Genomic DNA, 20,227 nt, shown 5'->3' with positions numbered 1-20,227 from the left:
ACCACATCAACTGCATCACCAATTGCCCAATCTCCCAACCAATTGTCAAACTAGAAATTGACATCCCCTCGACAAATCAACCATCACGTTTACTTAAGATGTGGTAAAACCCAAAACACTCTCTTCCAAAATCGAGAGCCTCTAGAATATGAAGTTAAAGCTGCAATATGAGAATGTCTCACATATTTAGCTTTGAAAAATTTAGACCAAATAGAGTCTCCCTTCAACATTTTCCAAGAAAAATTCATGAATAATGAACCTAGAACATCCGATAAGTCTCGAATTCCCAGCCCTCCCTCTTCAATCGATAAACATACTATCATCGACTTCCTTTTTTTTCTCCCCTCATTCGCAACCCAAAGAAAATTAGAGAAAATTATTTTCAACCCTTTGAGAACACCTTTTGGCACATTCATCATTGAAAGCAAATGTATCGGCATACTATTCAATACATACTTTAATAAAACAATCTTTCTACCAAATAATAATTTACTCTTTCAACCCTAAAGCTTTTTCTATACTTTGGCAAGAAAAGGGTCAAACATTCTTAATCTCAATCTCCCTACATGTAATGGCACCCCCAAATAAATACACGGCCAATTCCCCTCCATAAAACTAGAAATTCTCATCACATCCTCATTCCTTGCCAACGAAAAAGAAGAGGAAAAATAAATGGAAGATGTACTTGGGTTCACCCTCTGACAAGACATACGTTCATATGATTGCAAAACACGCATAATATTTCGGATGGATTTCTTACCTCTATTGGAGAATAATAAAAGTTCATCGGCATATAAAAGATGGCTAATCACCGTCCCACCACATGACTTGAAAGGCTGAATATTTCCCCCTCACACTTCCTTTTGAATCATATGAGACAACACTTCCTTTGCCAAAATAAACAAATATGGGGATAACGGGTTGCCTTGTCGAAGACTCCTAGACAGTCTAAAAAAATCTTTCGATTTCCCATTTAGTATAACTGAACACACCAGTAAAGAAATGCAATTAAAAATAATTGGCCTCCATAACACTTACATCAAGAAACTCCAACTAACATGGTCATAAACCTTTGCCATATCTGTCTTTATCATCACATTACCCCCCGTCATTTTCTATTCATCCAATGAACTAGCTCTTTACAAGAGTGATGTTATCAAATATGCTATGCCACGCACAAATGTAGCCTGTTCTGGAGATACAATTTCTTCAATAATCGGGGCCAAGCGATCCACCAAAATCTTCGATAATATTTTGTAAGCCACCGAACACAAACTAATAGAGCGAAATTGAGTGAAAGAACTTGGAATATCCATTTTCGGAATGAGAACAATATTAGTAGTTCCAAAGAAATTAGTCATAGGCATCTCTTAAAAAAAATCACACGCAAGCTACAAATGATCATCTTTAATGATGTCCCATGCAAGAATGAAAAAGCTTGCCAAATATCCATTCAACCCCAGACTACTATCCTGCGGAATGGACTAAAGAGTTTCCTTCACTTCCTCCATCATCAGCACCCTGCACAGTTTCTCATTTTCCAATGTAGACATCATCGGCTGAAGCAAATTTAATGCCTCATTATCCCACTCGGCTGGAGAAACCATCAATAATTCTTGGAAAAAATTAACTGCACCGTCATGGACATCCTCGGCCGAATCAAGAATTTGTCCATTATTTAGCTCAACCCTTTTAATCACCCTTTTTTTTTTTGACACATGAAAAAAACTTGTGTTTGCATCTCCTTCCGAAAGCAACTTAATCTGTGACTTTTGACACCCCAGAATCTCCTCCCTATGCAGCCATTGCACATGTTTTTGTTTATAGCATAATAATTCTTGCTCTAATTCTGGAGAATAATTCGAAATGATCGCTTATTCCAGGTCTAATGACCTAGTATCAATACTTTTTTCGCTCAGATTCCACTCTATCAAACACTTCCACATTCCACTGTTCTAAAATTCTTTTTAAAGTCTTCAACTTTCCACTGATCTGGACCATAGCATATCCATCTCTCGGCTCACTCCAACATCTTTTAACTAGACTTAGAAAATCCTCGTGCATGCCCCACATTCTTTGAAATCTAAAAGGCCGAACTCCACTTCTTCTAACAAATTGCAAACTAGTTAACAACGGACAATTATCCGACGAAGTTTTTAGGAGATAGTAACTCGAGCATCAATAAAGGTATCTAAAAACTGAGTATTAACAAGTACCCTGTGAAGTTTAGCCCAAATCCGACAGCCATCTAACCTTCCATTGCACCAAGATAGACAGTGTCCCTCACACGGCGGCAATTCAACAAATCCATAATCTTAGATATATATATATATATATATATATATATATATATATGAAAATCTGACTTTGCACAAGGAGCTCGAAATAATCCACCCACTTTTTCCTCATCATTACGAATAATATTAAAATCTCCCGAGACAAACCAAGGTAAATTCCCCTCATCAAAGTTAGACAAATAATTCCACAACTCCCTCCTTTTACGCTAGAAACACTTTGCATAAACCACATTAAAAATGACTCGTACATCTCCACGCACCATCCAACCAACAATAGCCTGATTAGAGAGTGAAACTACCTCAAAATCAAAGTCATCTACCCAAAAAAGCCAAACTTTGCCACCAACTACATTATTAGGAAGTTGCATCCATCTTCCACATTTATTAGCTAAAAGAAAAGGTTCTAAAATTGCAAACACTTAAGATGATATTGATTCAAAATGTGTTGAAACCTACTTTTTAACGAAATAATTCTCTTAATATTTCAAGTAAGAATATTCATTACTATTAATGAATTTTATTGGAACGAGTAGTCCCTCTCAAGACTACTAATGAATTTTTCTTCTCCTTGATTTTTTTTCAAAGTCAAATTCATTTTCGGATCAGATTCATAACACTTCAAAGCCATGTCCTCTATTCCCTGATCAAGCTCCTCAATAGACATCGGACAACACAAAGAAGCCCTTACAAGATCCCCGTCAACCTCAATGTTCCCCTTTTCTCCCAGTTGCACTAACTCACATTCAATTGCTTCAGCAATAATCTTCAAAGAACTCCTTGGCGAGGGCAGATCAACAATATCCTCAGTAAACTGAGCATGTTCTTCCTCTGCTTATGCAAGATCATACCAGTTACTAATATTCTCCTCAAGTTGGACCACCTGGGACTTATGCCGCGATTTTCCATCACTTGTTCTTTCCTCCTCCTCACAAAGCAACGGTTCCTTTATAATAAACGTTTCATTTTCACAAACTGAATCCACCTGCATAGGATCCTCAATCACTTGTAGTTGACAATGATCTAGAATATCCCTTTTTAAATCCACATACAGCATAGGTAAAGGATTTTTCTCGACTTCTCTCCGACGTAGACTGATACCCTGTAGCAAAAACTCATGTCAGTCATTTCTCCCTGATGTCCCCTCCGTCTCTTCAACCTGTGGATTTTTCTCTATATTTTTAATGCCTACCACCTTCCACGCCTGTTTCGAATGGTCCTTCTCCCCCTCACCCTTACCACCATCATTCACAATAGATTTACCAGGATGCTCTCTTCTACCACACCTCTGTTCTACATGTCCTTGTTCCTGCATGTGGGCAAAGCCTCATAGACCATCTCTTGAAAGTGGCTATTTTCAAGACCTGGAATATTCAGTTAGAACAAATGTGTCAAAGGCTTTGACACATCCATTTATACGCAAATACGTGCTGCCTTCGGCCTTGTCACACATGCCGTAACATTATCCCTTTTAGAAAACCGTCCAAAACCTCCACCAATACTTTTCAAAATTGAAGCATGAAAATAATTCGAAGGCAACCTTAGAATCATAATCCATACTGGAACCAATGGAGAGTCATCTTCTTCACTAAAATCCAGCATCCAATGGAGCATACTATACGACACTTCCTCCATCTCCGCATTACCTCGAGCCATCACTGCCATAAAATCCTCCTCATTAGACAATCACACCAAAACATTGTTGGGATTTCGAAGTTGACCAACCATCGGCATCGATTTCAGCCCCCACCGATTTTTAATAAAACCCCTCACATGATCCAATGATGGACGCCGTCTTAGAAATTTTAAAGTAATTGAAAATTTGAAAGGCTCTGGCGATTGTTTAATCTCAGCTTTGGAGATGACAGAACATATCTCCATTGTTAAATCGTGGGCACGTAGTGGAATATCAACCTCTTGTAAAAGTTGAGGCCTTGAGACAACCACATCAACAAATGGAGCTGAATTCCTTGCTTTTCCCCAACTCCTTCCTGTTTTGTTCACATCCTGCATCTCTAGACTCTCTCGAGGGCCACTAGGGCCTGCCGCTGACTCACTTAAAAATGAGTAGCACTAAAGCTATCCCAAGTGCAGGAGGATGTCGTGTAATAATTAGGAATAAATTCCTAGATCGTCTACTCAGGGAAAGTTACTTAGAAATCAAACTCGTTGAAAAATGTGAAAAACTTCACAAAGAGAAAATAAAATGATGGTATGTGCAATGGATGGGAGAGGACACTAGTCTTGGACTAGATTCATATTTTTGGATTTTGATTGTCGGATCGGAATGTAAAGGACTAATAAATTAAACTCAGAAATTGATAAAACTAAATTAAGAATTAAACTAAATTAGGAAGTAATTGACAAAACATGCACTGAAATTGAAAAGCCCCAAATTCAATGTTCTAGGGTTCATCATTATGTTCAAATCACAAATTCTCAAATTAAACCACCGTAATTGTAATCACTACTAAAATGAAGGTTTAACGAAACGATAAAAATAAATAACATGAATTGAATGAATAACAAATAAATTTCTCAAACGTCTAAATCAAAATTCTCTAAAATAATTCAGAAACTCAAAACTGAAATGAAATAGCAAGTAGGGAATTGAAAAGATCAAGCCAGTTGAATGGAGATGAAGATTCGAAATGGTGGAGGAGGCTGAGCTGCAGTGGCAATTGGACCCCTCAAGGAGTTCTTTAATCTGCTACAGTGTGAGTGAATGATCCAGTGGAAATTGTGTAGCTGCGTGAATGATCGATTGAATGAATCCTCCTCTTCGAATCTGAACGAAAATCAAAGGAAAAATGAATTCTAAGTGTTTCTCTACCCAAAAACCGAGTTTTCCAGCCCAAGAGTCGTCCTAAGATGTAAAAAAAAAACATATATATACTCTGACGGCGGAATGAACCCTGATCTGTAAAAATGCGATATTCGCTCGAGCAGAGTGTCGAGCGAACATCGAGCGTTCGATTCTGCTTAAGTTTGCTCGAGCGGCCTGTCGAGCGAACATCGAGCGTTCGACTCTGCCTGAATTCGCTCGAGCGGCCAAATGCGTCCTCTCGAGCGATCTCTTTTCCCGAATCTCGCTCAAGCGGAAGTCGAGCGTTTGAATCTGCCTGATTTCGCTCGAGCGGCCAGAAGCCGCCGCTCGAGCGAAATGTACCATAATCCATATTAATTGGCAGTTGATAAAATTAGAGCAGAAATTCATGCTTTTAATCAATTAAAATCACAACTTTGATTTATTCATTTTTCCATATAAAACCAATGATAAAGTAATGAAAGAATTAATATATATTGGTTCCAAAAGCATTAAAAATGCAATAATTCAACTCAATCACACTGTCGCCACCCCCAGGTGGGCGCTGGAAGCCACCATAGAAACTCTAAGATAATCGCCTAGGTAGAGAGAATAATCGCCCCTACCACATCAGCTCATATTTTTCTTTCTTCAAATCTCATGTAGTAGGGACTTAATTACTATTCCGAAAAAGAGAATTGAATAGGATTCACAGACAACTAGAGAATGCCTAATCTTCTAGTATCTAGAGTCTTAGTCCATTCATTGCATTCATGATGAAAGTATGACCACACACGTGTCGTGCACAGAAGGCGTGAATATATATAGCACACTGATCCTCCTTGCATGCACATTTAATTACCTAGATTAATAATTTTTTTAACATAATATTGAAGGTATAGTAGAAGAGATATTATCATGATGCTGCTTTATTACCTAACTACTTTGGGCTCTTTTGTTTTGCCTCGTCGTGCATATTATAATATTATTTTGGAAAAATCCTTATTTAGCGAACCATACTTATATCCTGATGTGGCGTTATCAACTATCTTTAGAATTTTTTCTTAAAACCAAAAAGGGTGTTGTTATTTAGCCCCATCATTTTGGCCATTCAAAGTTACCACTAGTTCAAATTAAATTTATGTTTTTTATTTTTATTTTTTTAAATGTTAAAGAATTTTTTTTTTACAAATGCACTAGTGTTAGCCTTCCAATGACTAATCTCCCATTGCTAGCAAGCCTTTAAATGTTAAAGAAAGAAAAAAAAAAAAAAGAAAAAAAAAAACACATATGCACTAGTGGTAACATTTTTAGCCATAAAAAAGAAAAAAAAAAAAGAAAAAAAAAAAAAAAACACTAGTGATAACTTTGAGAGGGCAAAATGATGGGTTTTTCTGTACAACCTCCCACTATTTCTCAACCTCCACACGCTAGCGTACGTGAAATTTATTTACTTTTTATTTTTTAATATGAAACGTGTGTTTAGTTTGCGGAGATCCAAATTCATTCTCCCTCGGCCCCTGCGTTCTCTCCCCCTAGCTTCTTGTCCTTCCACAGCCTAACCTCTCTGCCCCCATTCTTGAACTCCAACCTCTATTGAGCAGCCTTTGTTGTGAGACCACCTTTATTGCCCTAAGTCTAAAAAAACCTCTTCAATTGGTAAATTCTCCTACAATCCAAGTAATTCAATTACAAACTCAAGAAAAATCTAAAACACCATTTTGAAAGAAAAACCAAAACCCATAACACAACCAAAAAAAAAAAAAAAAAATCAAAATAGTCATCAAGAAGCCTAAAACACAACCCATCAACAAAAGTACCAAAATAAAGTTCTAATTCGAAAATAAAAGCCCTTAAAGGAAAAGCAATAGAAAACGTAAGTCCAAGAGTAAAAAGACACAAAACAGAGAAAATAATTCTTAGAAGTTAACAAATAGAGAGATGGTTTGCTCTGCTTTGGTACCAAATCCATGGCTTCTTTTAGCACAGGCTCCAAAACTTTGGCCTTATTATCCATCGCAAGCCCCTTGATTTTCGGGTGCACTACCAAATGGAAGTAGAAACTAGAAGTGCATGAAAATCACTATGAGCAATCAATGAAAAAACAAAGTGGGATCTCGTTGGGGTGAGGGAGGAACTGAGGGATGCTTGGATAATAGGTAACGGAGGAGTTGAGGGGTGTTCGGTTAGTGGGTGATGTCAAAGTTGAGGGGTGATGTCGAATGTCGAAACTGACAGGTTTTGAATTGAGGGGCGATGGTGAAAATGAGGGTGACGGTGGCTTCGCTGAGAAGTGACGGCGTTGGGGGGGGGGGGGGGGGTGTGGTGAGTATTCACTAGGAGAAGTTACTAAGGGGTTCGGGAGGGGGATGTGAGGAAGGGGACAAAGGGATATCGAGTGAGGAAGGGGGCTCATTGAACCGTATTGTGGTTGACTAGTCCGGTTTGTAAGCTCAGGTTTGTGGCGTGTTGCCATGAACCGGAGAAATTTTGCAAAATGAAGAGGCTAACTATCATTATTCAAACCAAAAATTGATCCAAGGATTACAATAAATGAATTAGAGTAGTAAATAAATAAGACTACTCGATAAACTGCTTGACATTGACTCAGTTAAATTTGAGTTTGACTCAATTTGTTTAGTAAATGATCTGTTTATAAACAAAATTCAATTATTAAACGATATAACTCTTACAAAGTCCGAATCCAACACATATAATCTTTTATATAAACTCAAATAACTTCGTATTTATTGCTTTTATAGTATTATCTTTTATTTTATATTGAGATCATTTTAAGTATTGAGAAGAGAAAATCATATTCTTCTTACTAGTGTGATGCTTAGATCCTTGTAAATATAATTATTGAAATTATAAATTATATAAAATATTTGTAAAAGCTCAACATTTGTTGGTTAAATTATATATAAAGTTATAAGATATAATATAAATGACAAGTGATGTCAAAATGAAATAGCTCGTAAACAAAGTTGAATTAGCTCAAGTAGTTAATTAATGAGTTGCACCTAAATATAAAATATAACTCGGTGATAAGCTCGAGCTTAACTCATATTTGAATACAAATTAAATGAACAAGGGCTTGTTTGGAAAAAATTTTTTAAACAAAAAATTAAAAAAAATTCAATTTTTTCAAATTTTCAAATAAAAAAATAATATAATAATAATATTATAATTGTATAATATTTTTATTCAACATTTTCTCTCTCATTTTCTAAAATTAAAAAAATACTCAACTCAAATTATTCAATACTATTCACAGACTATCTTAATACTATTTATAAAATTTTTATCTCACCTCACTCTCCAAACATACCCTTAGACCACTCATACGTTTAGATCAAACTCGGCTAATTGACATTACAATAGGATCAATGGCTTGAAAGACTAACTAGTGATCACATACGTATGACTCTCAAACTTATGCCTCTTTATTAATTAAGAAACCCGGCATTATAGCAACTCCTTGTGTCCAATTCCAAATTAATAAATTGGATCTGTCGTGAAGTTCTGCAACTCATGTTCATGCGCAGTGCTCTAGCCTGCTACCTAGTTAGGCTGAATTTAGATCGTTAGAACAATGACATATACCAATAACTCATTAATTACGTACAAATCCGTTGATGGCAGATGATGTTGGAGAATAGAAAATACATATGTCGATAAACGTGCATATGCTGTGTAAATTAAAGAAAAAAAATGACAAATAATTTAGAAAAAAAGAATTTAATGTTGAGGCAAATTATAATGGACTCTTTCCTTAAGAGTAAAATCTCACTGCCTCCAAATTTAGACATGCACTAGGCTTCTTGATAGTCTACTCTAAAGATACAACAACAGGTTCTCATTAATCTTCTTTTCAGTGTGTTTGTGGACGTATTTCACTGCTACTCACACACGATTACCTGCAACCAAAGAGTTGAGTGGCTTAGAGGTTATGGGGAATGCCTCCAATGCTTAAGTCAGTAATCATGATGGAAAACTTATTTTACTACCTGAGCGATATGATTATATAGAATCTGTGAAATTTCTATTATCATGCAATGGGTGGCTTATTCGCTATTCGAAATTCAAGTCTCAGGATAAAAAGCTTATCTACACATGAATGAACAAATGATCAGATAGCTCTCCTTGCCACTCTCAAACATCTGTTCTCTCAATGGTCAGGATGGATTGGTCCCTCAAGGTGGATTTTGGGCTATTGGCCCAAGTCGTACCGGAGGCCTGTAGGGTGGATCTAGAGCTATTGGCCCAAGTCGTAACCCAGGCCTGTAGGGCTGCCCAATAATCCTCAGAGTGGTATTAAGCCCCTTCTAGTTACTAGACTTGTAATCATAACTTCGCTTCGTTATCTAGGTTTTTCGTCATTTGTGCCCTTTTGTCCAAAACGTCGTTTTGCCGTCGCACTCTTTTGCACATTTCCCTTTAACTGTCGTCATTGTGGATACTTATAGTTTCCTAATACTTTCTATCCCACTTTCTTTTCTTTCGATTCTCTCATTTCTTCTTTCGAGCACTCTATTGTCCTTGCATTCCCTTTCTCAACCTTCATTGCAAATTTATGGCTTCCTCTAAAAGCAATCTTGCCTCTTCCTCCCGTGGGCTAATTCCTCGTGATCCCGCAATCCTCCTATTCGTTCTAAAGGGGCCACTGCTAACCCTAATAGGGAAGGGGTGGATGCCCCTCGTTCTATTTTTTAGGGTTAGTGATGGTCCTCAACCATTTCACGTCGTGAATTGGACCCCACATGGGACAGCTTCAACATTTTGGATTTGGTGAATCTTAGATTGCCTGACTAGTGCTGTGGAGTCATCGATGCAAGAGGTATGTCTGTTTCTGTTGCCTTATATATGGCCATGTTTGTGATAGGGCTTCATTTGCCCTTTGTAAGACCTGTCCGTGACGTTTTAGACGTCTTGGGACTTGCTCCGGCCCAATTGGTGCCTAATGCCTGGAGGATTTTAATGGTTTACTACTTTCTCTGGTGGCGAGTGTTGGAACCTACGGGTGATAAATACCCCGATCTCATGGCTCATGAGTTCCTCTCCCTTCATGGATTCAGACGCTTGGACGGAAACCTTTGTAGTTTTAGGTCCCACAATATAATAGTCCAGTTAGAGTGTAAACATTCCCACGCCAAGGAAATTTTTCTTTGTTTTAGGCAACGGTTGGGAATTTCCTGTGGATGAGACCTCAAATCGTAAATTTCCCATTAGGGCTTCCTGGTCTCTGGTTCCTGATGAGCATGGTTTCGAGATTCTCCTTTCTACTCGGGAGGAAGCTCATATTCAATTGGTGCAAGCTTGAGTGGATAAGAATACCAACTCTACTTGGTCGGATGTCATCTTGACTCCTTCCAATATTGATAGATTTTTAATGGTGCCTAGTAGGGCGCACGCTCTTGGGAGCAAATGTTTAGTTGCCCTATAGCCGGTGAGCAACCTAAAGAGGAGGCCACAACCTACTATTGGGGGAAGGAAGAAGAAGAAGCTCCCTCAATTGTGGCACCTTTAGATGAATCCAGTTCCACGAGGGGTGGGCCCTTGCCACCACCTTTGGCAGGTGGCTAGGGAAAATCAAATCCTCCCCCTGTACCTTCTACCAATTCCCTTGACAAGATTATGGACCAAGTCGTGGCCGATCTAGAGTTCGCAATTACTGCAAAAGCTGCTTCATCGCTTGATGTACCATTCGCAACTACTCAACAAACAAACGGTTCCTTAATGCACCCCTGACTGTACCGAGTAGCTTTCCTCTTTTCAACGCTTCTAGGGGATTTCCTTAAATAGAGGACATTGAAGACTTGTTCATTGGAATGGCCCCTTTCGCGATTGGCTCTCCCTTTCCCTCAACTATCTTGGGCGGGGTTACCCCTGAGTTGCCTTTCGTCTTTCCAACAATATCTCCTGCCAACGAAAGTAGGGTATCTATCTCCTTTTCACCTTTTAGCATTTCTCCCTCTAGGAGTGGTGAGCCTTTCTTGAATTTTCTATAAGGGAATCTTCTCGCTGGTCCTTCTTAAGCATCACTTGTTCGAGGGGATGATGTAGAGTTGCATTCCGATCAACGAGCGATAGGGAATACGAGTGTTCCCCCAAATGTTCCATTGAAGTTTGTTCAAGATACTTCTACTTTGGCTGGTTTCATTGGTGTTTCCTTCAAAGTTCCTAATCCTCGAGGTTCATATAGCTCTCGACCAACTAGTTCTTCTCAGCACTCTCGTGCCCACAATGAAGAGGCCTTTCACTCAACTGTTCATAATTTTCAGAGTATCCTTTTGCCAGTGGTTTCCTTTGCCTTAAGATTTTTTTCGGAGTTGATCACCTGGCGAATGCTTTAGTTGAGGAATGTTTGGAGTTGGAGGAAGTAAATCAGTCCATGCGATCCTTTATCGGTCAAGCCCATAGTGCTGTTTGTGCTGCCCATGCCGAGAATGAGGAGATGGTGGGCAAAGTATCCCGAGCTAAGTCCCGCTCCAGCCAGCTTGAAGGTGAGTTGGCTTCCTTACATGTCCAGGTTGACTCGCTTAGAAAGGAATTGGCGAGCACTTTGGAAGAATCTAGTCATCATTGCCATGAAGCAAAGACTAACAAGAAAGAGTGGGATGATCTAACTGTTCGCCTTGACCAAATGAAGGTAGAAAATGAAGAACTAAAATAGTCGAAGGCTGATGATGTTGCCCGCCTGTTAACCTCCGAAGAAGGGCTCGAGAAGCCAATACTAGATTGAGCATGGTGAAAGGTGAAAAGGATAAGGCAGAATAAGATCTAGCGAAGGTGAAGAAAGAACTAAAGGAGCACGACCACCGTTATTTACAGCTGAACCAAGTTCTAGAGACTTGTAAAAAAGCAACTGTCAGACTTGAAAGCTAAAGTGACTGAACTAAATGCCTAGTTGGGCCACTCTCAAAGTGAGGTTGCTCGCATTCTTCCCCAACTAATGGCTGCCTATATAATTTGAGGCCGGGCTTGGGGTCTTGGGTTCAAGCTTGGCATTAAGTAGTTGCGTGAGTTTCTGCTCAACAATCTTGAAGCATATCTTCACAACCTAAACTAGAAGTCCATCCAAACTAGCCCCGTTGCATACCATGTTTTTTATTCTTTTGGAAGGGATACTATACCAGATGCCTTCCCCCCTCCCCGTGCCCTTCCTGAAATTTCTTCTTTCAAACTTTGTGTTAGGAACAAGATATTAGTAAATGTTTCAAGATACTATGTTTAGCTTGCAATTTGGTTCCCAAATGATGTAAATGTTATTTCACTATTATTGTTTCCCATGTTATCTTTCACTTTATTGTTTTACTTTCTTCATAGAATTCAACTAGAATATGAACCATGTAGTTCTACCTTGCGATTCTCTCCTCTTGAAGGATGTGGTTGATCATTGAGCCATGTGTGTTTGCCTCTTTCGGTTACTTTGGTTAGAGTTAGATTACTCTAATTGCATAGCCTTGGCGAAAGAATGTGATAGGAGAGTGCCTTAACTGTGCAACTCTAGCAAGAGGTGTAATGAAAGAATACCTCGATCGTGTAACCTTAATGATAGATGTAGCGGGAGATTCTATTTCCCACGTAACCTTAGCAAAAAGAGTGTGGTGGGACAGTGCCTCAACTGCGTAACTCTAGCAAGAGTTGTAACGGGAGAGTACCTCGATTGTGTAACCTTAAAAATAGGTGTAGTGGGAGAGTCCATCGACTGCGTAACCTTGGCGAAAAGAGTGTGTTGGCCACGCTAAGGCAATGAGATAAAACAAAGCAATAAGAGAAGACAAGATATTATTAAATCAAACTAGTGAAGTTATTGTACCAAAATTAATACATCACATATTTAAAAGTAATATCTTCTCAAGTGCTTGGAGTTCCAAAGGTGGGGCAATTCACGCCTTGTGGTGTCTTTGAGGCAATAAGTTCCAAGATGATGGCTGGCTAGCACAATGTATGGCGCTTCCCGTTGCGGGCCCAACTTCCCTTCCTCTACCTTAGTAACTCCAGTTTCCTTTAGGACCAGGGCCCACCTTGAAGGACCTGGGCCTCACCCTCTTGTTGAAATACTGCTCCATTTTCTTTTCGCAGGCCATCCTTCTTGCTTCAGCATCTGCCTTCACCTCCTCTAGTAGGTCCAAATTTTTTGTCAGCCTTTAATCATTTGCGCTTGCATCGAACCCTTTTCTCCTGTGGCTTGGCAATCCTACTTCCACCGGTATCATAACTTCGTTTCTATATGCCTGTTTCACCCTTTGAGGTGTTTGGTGTTGTCCTGTATGCCCATAAGATTTCAGGGAGCTTATCTGCCCATGTCCCCTTCTTCTCACCTACCTTTTTCTTTAATATCCTGACATTAGTTTTGTTTGGTCACTTTAACCTGCCCATTTGCCTATGAGTGTCCCGAAGATGAGTATTTGACCTTGATCTTGAGTTCTGCACACCATTTGTGACAGTGCTCATAATCAAACTATTTTCTGTTGTTGGAGATGATGCATTGTGGCACTCCAAATATGCATACGATGGTTTTCCATAAGAACCTTGTCACACTTTGTGTGGTCACTGTTGCCATTGCTTTCGCTTATGCCCACTTAGTAAAACAGTTGATGATAATGATAACAATGATGAACTTTGTCCCCTCTTTACTTGGGGGTATAGGGTCGACCAGGTCTGTGTCCTATTGAGCGAATGGTCAAGGGGAGGTTATCAACCTCAATTTCTTGAGAGGTGCATTTGGGACTAGTGCAGGTAGCTGGCATTGGACACATCTTTTTATGAACTCCTTTGTGTCTTTTAGGGCGTTTGGTCAGTAGTACCTTGCTCCCGTGATCTTCGCGGCGAGTGAGCTTCCTCCTGAATGATTTTTGCATATCCCCTTATGTACATGTCTCATCACATACTAGGCTTCCTCCTTTGAGATGCACCTTGCTTTTGACCTTCCTTGCTTCTTCCCGAGAGCCAAGGAGATCTCCAATTTCCATGTACTTGATTATATTGTTTGTCTAACTTGGCATGCTTTCTCTGATCTCTAACTTCCTTATGGCAGGTGTATCTATAGCCAGGAGGCTGACCTCCTAAATAAAGTCTCCTCCTGCTTCGCTAATGCTACTTGTGCCAATCTATTGTGAAATTTCGCAAGTGCACAAAATCGTACCAAGTAATATAATGATAAGAAAGATATCGAACCCACAAGGACTATTTACCTATAACTATTGAAATTGTTCTAATTTTAAGTTATTTGAAAATTAAGAAAAGTGGTGGATCTTGAATTAGAAAATTAGTAAGAAATTAAATAAAATCAACAACTGAAAAATTGACCAAACACTTGAAAAGAAAAAGATTTTACTCAAGAAGAAAACATTAAGGTATCTGACTCACCTAACCAATCCAATCCTAAATCCTAACCATACAATCAATCAATTATTATCCTATTTGACAGTGAAATATTCTAACTTATTTAAAACCCTATCTCAAGTAGAATTAGAATTACTCAATATACGATAACCTGCAATATGTCTATGCAAATTTAAAAGCATTTGAGCACATTAATATTAATAATATTTCACATAAAAGATGCACAAATCACGTTGGCACATTCCTGTCTTTCGTTCATATGAAGCTAAAGTACATCCATCATCTCTCAAATTAACATGCATAACAAATCATTCAACTATTGGCCAAATAATTGAAGACATTAAGCTCAATGATGTATACTTAAAAGGAATAATAAAATTATGATCACAATGAAATAAGAATCATGATTGTCATGGAGAGGCTTCATCGTAGCCTTAGCAATAGAAATTAGTTCATAATTTAATCAAAACAAATCATAATAATTTTAGAATTCATAATGAGAATTATACAAAGAAAATATTAAAGAGTTAAAAAGGAAATTCTACGTAGATCGAGAATCTCTATCGTTGATGAATTCTAATTCTGTAGATTTTTGACCTCCTGCTTGAAGTGCCATTTCCTCCCTGAAGATATTCGTTTTCGACTCTAGCTTAAACACAAAAGTTGTAGGGTTTTCCTTGACTTTCTGTAGACACCAAAATTACCCTTATTGGAGTTGTATAGACAAATGTATCCTCCAAATACAAAAGGGTAATTTAGAAATTTCGAGAAATAAATGTTTTTTATTCTTTTGATGACTCATTCAATTTATTTATTCCTGAATAAAAATTAAAAAAAATAAATAAAAATTCTAATAAATAAGAAAATTAAACACAAACTAGTATAAAATTAAAAATAAAAGTATGACAAAACTTATATAGAAATTAAGCACATCACAATCGATAGGCTTTCCAATTATCTCATTTAGGGATCCACTTGATTCAAAAATACCGAAGGTAGCTGAACCCTTCTTGAACTTGGTGGAGGTACTTTATCAATTTATATCCCTTTGCCGAATATTCCTATGTGATTTGGTGAATCGCAACCTGCGAGTCTGCCCTCATCTCAACCTCTTACCCCCCTAAGGTCTCTGCTATGGCCAACTCCGCGAGTACTGCTTCATACTCGACTTCATTGTATGGCCAACGCTACTTCCTGTTCGGTAAGATGACCCGTCAACGTATAGTTGCCATGGTGTCTTCTTGGGAGCCTTGGGCATTTCTTCTTGAAAATTCGTAAATTTCGCTACAAAGTCGTCCAAGACTTGTTCTTTGATAGCAGTTTTTGGAACATGACTGATATTGTATTTGCTTAGTTTGATGGACATTTAACCAATTGCCTTGAGGTGTCAGACCGTTGCAGCACCTTTTGTAAGGATGATGAGGTAGCCGCTCTTATCGGGTGGGCTTGAAAATAGGGGCGTAATCGCCATGCACCTGTTACGACGGCGAAAGAAATTAGTTCAATCTTTGGGTATCTTGCCTCGACTCTTCTCAAAGCTCTACTTACGTAGTACACCAGTCTTTGCTCGTTTACTTCCTCTCTCACTAACGCAGCTGATATAGCATCTGGAGTTGCAACCCAATACAGTGACAAAGGTTCCCCCGACTTGGTCTGGATAAGCATTAGTGGGTGGGTCAAGTATTCTTTCAACTATGTGAATGCCTCTTCACATCTAGCGTCCCAGCCTTGCACATTCTTTAGCACTTGAAAGAAATTGAGGCCTTTGTCTATTGATTGGGACACGAATCTGTTGAGGGCCGCTATCCTTCTTGCCAACTTCTGGATCTCATTCAAACTTGTGGGCGACTTCATCTTAACGATTGCCCATAGCTTTTCAGGATTTGCTTCAATGCCACTCTCTAACACCATAAACCCTAGAAACTTGCCCGATTGCACTCCAAATGCGCACTTCGTCGGATTAAACTTGCTGTAACACACTGAAAGCTTCTCTTAGGTCCTTCACATGTTTCTTGAACTCCATACTCTTCACCAATAAGTCATCCACATGTACTTCCATGCTCCAACCTATCTGACCTTTGAACATCTTGTTTATCAGTCTCTGGTATGTCACCCCCACATTCTTTAGGCCAAAAGGCATGACCTTGTAGCAGTATAATCCCCGGTCGGTTATAAAAGTTGTCCTCTACCAGTCATCTTGATTCATTCTGATCTGGTTATACTCCGAATAGGCATCCATGAATCTCAATACTTTATGCCCCACTATGGCATCAACTATCGAGTCTATTATCAGAAGAGAAAAGTTATCTTTTGGACAAGTTTTGTTAAGGTCCGTAAAGTCTACACACATCTGGCATTTCTCATTGGACTTTTTCACCAACAACACATTTGACAACCACTTAGGGAATTGAGTTTCTTTGATGAACCCGGCTACTAACAGCGGATCTACTTCCTTTGCAATCACCTCATACTTCTTGGTACTAAAGTTTCTTTTCTTTTGTTTGGTTGGCCACACTTTTGGGTTGATGTTCATCCTATGCTCAATGTCATCCTCACCAATTCTAGGCATGTCCTTATGACTCCATGCGAAGACATCCTTATGCTCAAGGAGGAGCTGTATCAATTGCTTCTTTTCCTCTTTCGTCATTTTGGTTTCGATCTTTACATAGTTTTTCGGATGGACCAAATCAAAGTTGACAAGCTCCAAGGGCTCATATGCTTCTCCTCGTCTCAAGGTATCTTCGTCTCTTGTTTCTGCCTTAGTCATAAATATCTCTAGTGGTGGTGAGGGAGCCACATCAACATTTTCTTGTGTCTCGACCACTTCCCCCCTCTCTCTCTCTCTCTCTCTCTCTCTCTCTCTCTCCCCCCCCCCCCCTTGCTTGAGCTCCTGAACATAACATTCTTGAGTGAGTACCACACCTCACAAACCCTTCCTTTGTTAGGAACTATATTTTTAGATGATAAGTTAAGGTGATCACCTTTAAAGCATTTAACGTGGGTCGAATGATGATAGAGTTATATGCTGATCGTGTCATTAGCACTAGGAATTTGATCATGGTGGTGGCAATGTGAGGGTCTGTGCCCACTGATATTGATAGCTGATGGACCTCATGGGCTGTACTACTTCCCCAGTGAATCCTCTCAACGTAGTCGACGTTGGCCATAACTGATCTACACTGATTCTCATCCTAGTGAAAGCATCCCAGAATAGGATGTCTACTGAAATCCTATAATCGATCGATATTTTCCTTATTGTATAATTCACCCCCAACATCATTACTGTTAACACATCATCATGCGGGTAGACGATTCCACAACAATCCTCATCGTCAAAAGAGATTGTGGTGGAAACTTGCATTTGAGGCTGCTTGACAGGTTTCTCTACACTATACACTTCCTTATGTGGTCGTGCATAATGAATAGGCTAATTAAGAATAATCAATGAGAGACGTTGAGATTTTCTTCTCAAGTTTTGGACCCTGTTCTAGATATTTGAAGAGTCTAGGGCAATGCGTAAAACCTTCTGCTTCTTCTTTGGGATCAAAGAGCAGATTAAATAACTCATATAAGAAATTAGATGAAGCAAGACTAGAAATCAAGCAGCTAAGATCAAGTAGAGAGAAATGGAGGAAAGTGCATGGTTGAATGAAGCTAACATGGAGATGTGATTAAGGCATCAACAATAAGGGCAACAATGGAGGGTGTTAGCAATTCAGCCCCAATAAATGCTTCCCGAGATGCAAATGATGATGGTCAGACAATTTATGCCTCCACCATCTTAGGAATATTTTCTTACATAAGACTAAAATTTTGTTACAAATTATCTACATGGTTTGAGAACAATTTAGACAATTTTGTTGTTATTCATAACTTAGTCAATGGATAAATTTCACATTTGTTGCCAAGCTTGTTTAAACTTATTAAACACATAAACTAAATATGTTTCGGACCGATGACTTCATATTCGAACAATATATAGGGTGAAAATATATATCTCTCTTATAATATTTTTTATTGCAATTTAAAAATACATGAATTTGAATATTTGAATGGGATATATAAAAGTTTGATAGATTTCTAGCATATATAGAATATATGTTTATAATATCTATTCTATTATATAAGTGTGCCTATCTAACTGTGAATAGTGATTTTTTTTGTTTTTTTGTTAATTTCCTTATTTGCTGTTAAGTTCCCGTTTGTATTCTATTACAATAGAAAAAACATTATAATAGAGAGAGGGAGAGGGAGACAGTGAGAAAGAAGCGTAGGCTATGGCGGCATTGAATGGGAGCGAGTACTTTGAGATTTGAGGAGCGGAAGATTCCTTTGGAAGACCTTCGAATGTAGAATTGGTGCTGGAGAACGAGGAGGAGCTACGATGGGCGGCTATCGAGAGGTTTCCCTAGCATCAGTAGATGAACTTATTGTTGTTGAGGCGAACTCCGTCGGAGCAGGGGAAAGAGGACTCTAAGACTGAGATGATCAACGTGCGGAAGCTAGACCATTTTAGCCGTGAGCTTATTGTGAGGAATGCCTTGGTCACCAATGAACAAGACAACTATAGGTTGCTCTCGGCCATTAAAAGAGCACCTCAATAGGTATAGCGCTCATTGCTAAAGATTCTATGTCGCTGTTTCTCTTTCTATCGTTTCTGGATTTCATTTTTGTGCTTTTGCAATTTTTCAAGTCCTTGCAACTGAACCAGATTCTAGAATATGATTTTTATTATTCTATATCCTTTTAATCCAGTGAGGGTCCATCCCGTATGGAATCGTTGGGGACATTCAGGTTTTGTGATTGTAGAGTTTAAAAGCGATTGGACTGGTTTCAATGATGTCATGTCCATGGAGAAGAGTTTTGAAGTTGATCATTGTGGGAAGATAGACTACTACATAGCCACAAATCTAGGAGATAAGTTTTTTGGATGGATGGCCCATAAGGATGACTATGACTCGAACAATCTTATTGGTGTGTATCTTAGAAAGGGTGCAGATGTGAAAACCATTTCTGGAAAAAATGCTATTTTTATTGTGATGACAATAATGCTATTTTTATTGGTCTATATGATTCTAATGTATCTTGACTTAATTTTGAACTAATTTTTTTTTTTTTTTTTCTTATGTATCTAAATATGTAATTATTATACTTACCAACTTATCATTATCAAAAGATATTAGCTAAAGTTTGCTTTTTTGTCTCTATGCATTAAATTATTCATTAATCAAGTTTTTTTTTTAAACCATATTATTTTTATAAAAAACCTATTTAACCCAACTAGGCAAACGTATTTTGTGCATCTCCTGACCTAGTACTAAAATATATATTATATAGCTTTAGTTTCTTTAATAGGTTAACTAATTTATGTAGATTAATAGATTCAACTACATATATATCTACTATATATGTATTGTATAAATATTAGATTTATGTTAATTTAAACTACATATATTATACATCTACGTGGCTTATGGACGTCATAAGCTATTACTGTTTGAACATATCTCTTACTATTTGAACACACTACATAATGCTCTAAAATGCTAAATATATCATTTGAATAATTAATCACGTAACATTCGAATACTAGATAATCTGCTTGAACTCAAATCAATGTGAACAAATACTCAAATACTTCCCTCCAAACGCATACATTGTTCGAATCCCTCTCTCTCACACCCTTTTGAATACTCGAATGCTGCACACCACAATCTTCACCACCGTCTTTGACACCATACGTCCACATCACACTTTCTAGCCACCAAAAGGTACT

This window comes from Carya illinoinensis, chromosome 2, assembly GCF_018687715.1.
Source record: "Carya illinoinensis cultivar Pawnee chromosome 2, C.illinoinensisPawnee_v1, whole genome shotgun sequence".
Lineage (NCBI taxonomy): Eukaryota > Viridiplantae > Streptophyta > Magnoliopsida > Fagales > Juglandaceae > Carya > Carya illinoinensis.
The sequence above is the reverse complement of the archived record's forward strand: the minus strand, read 5'-3'. Positions refer to the sequence as shown.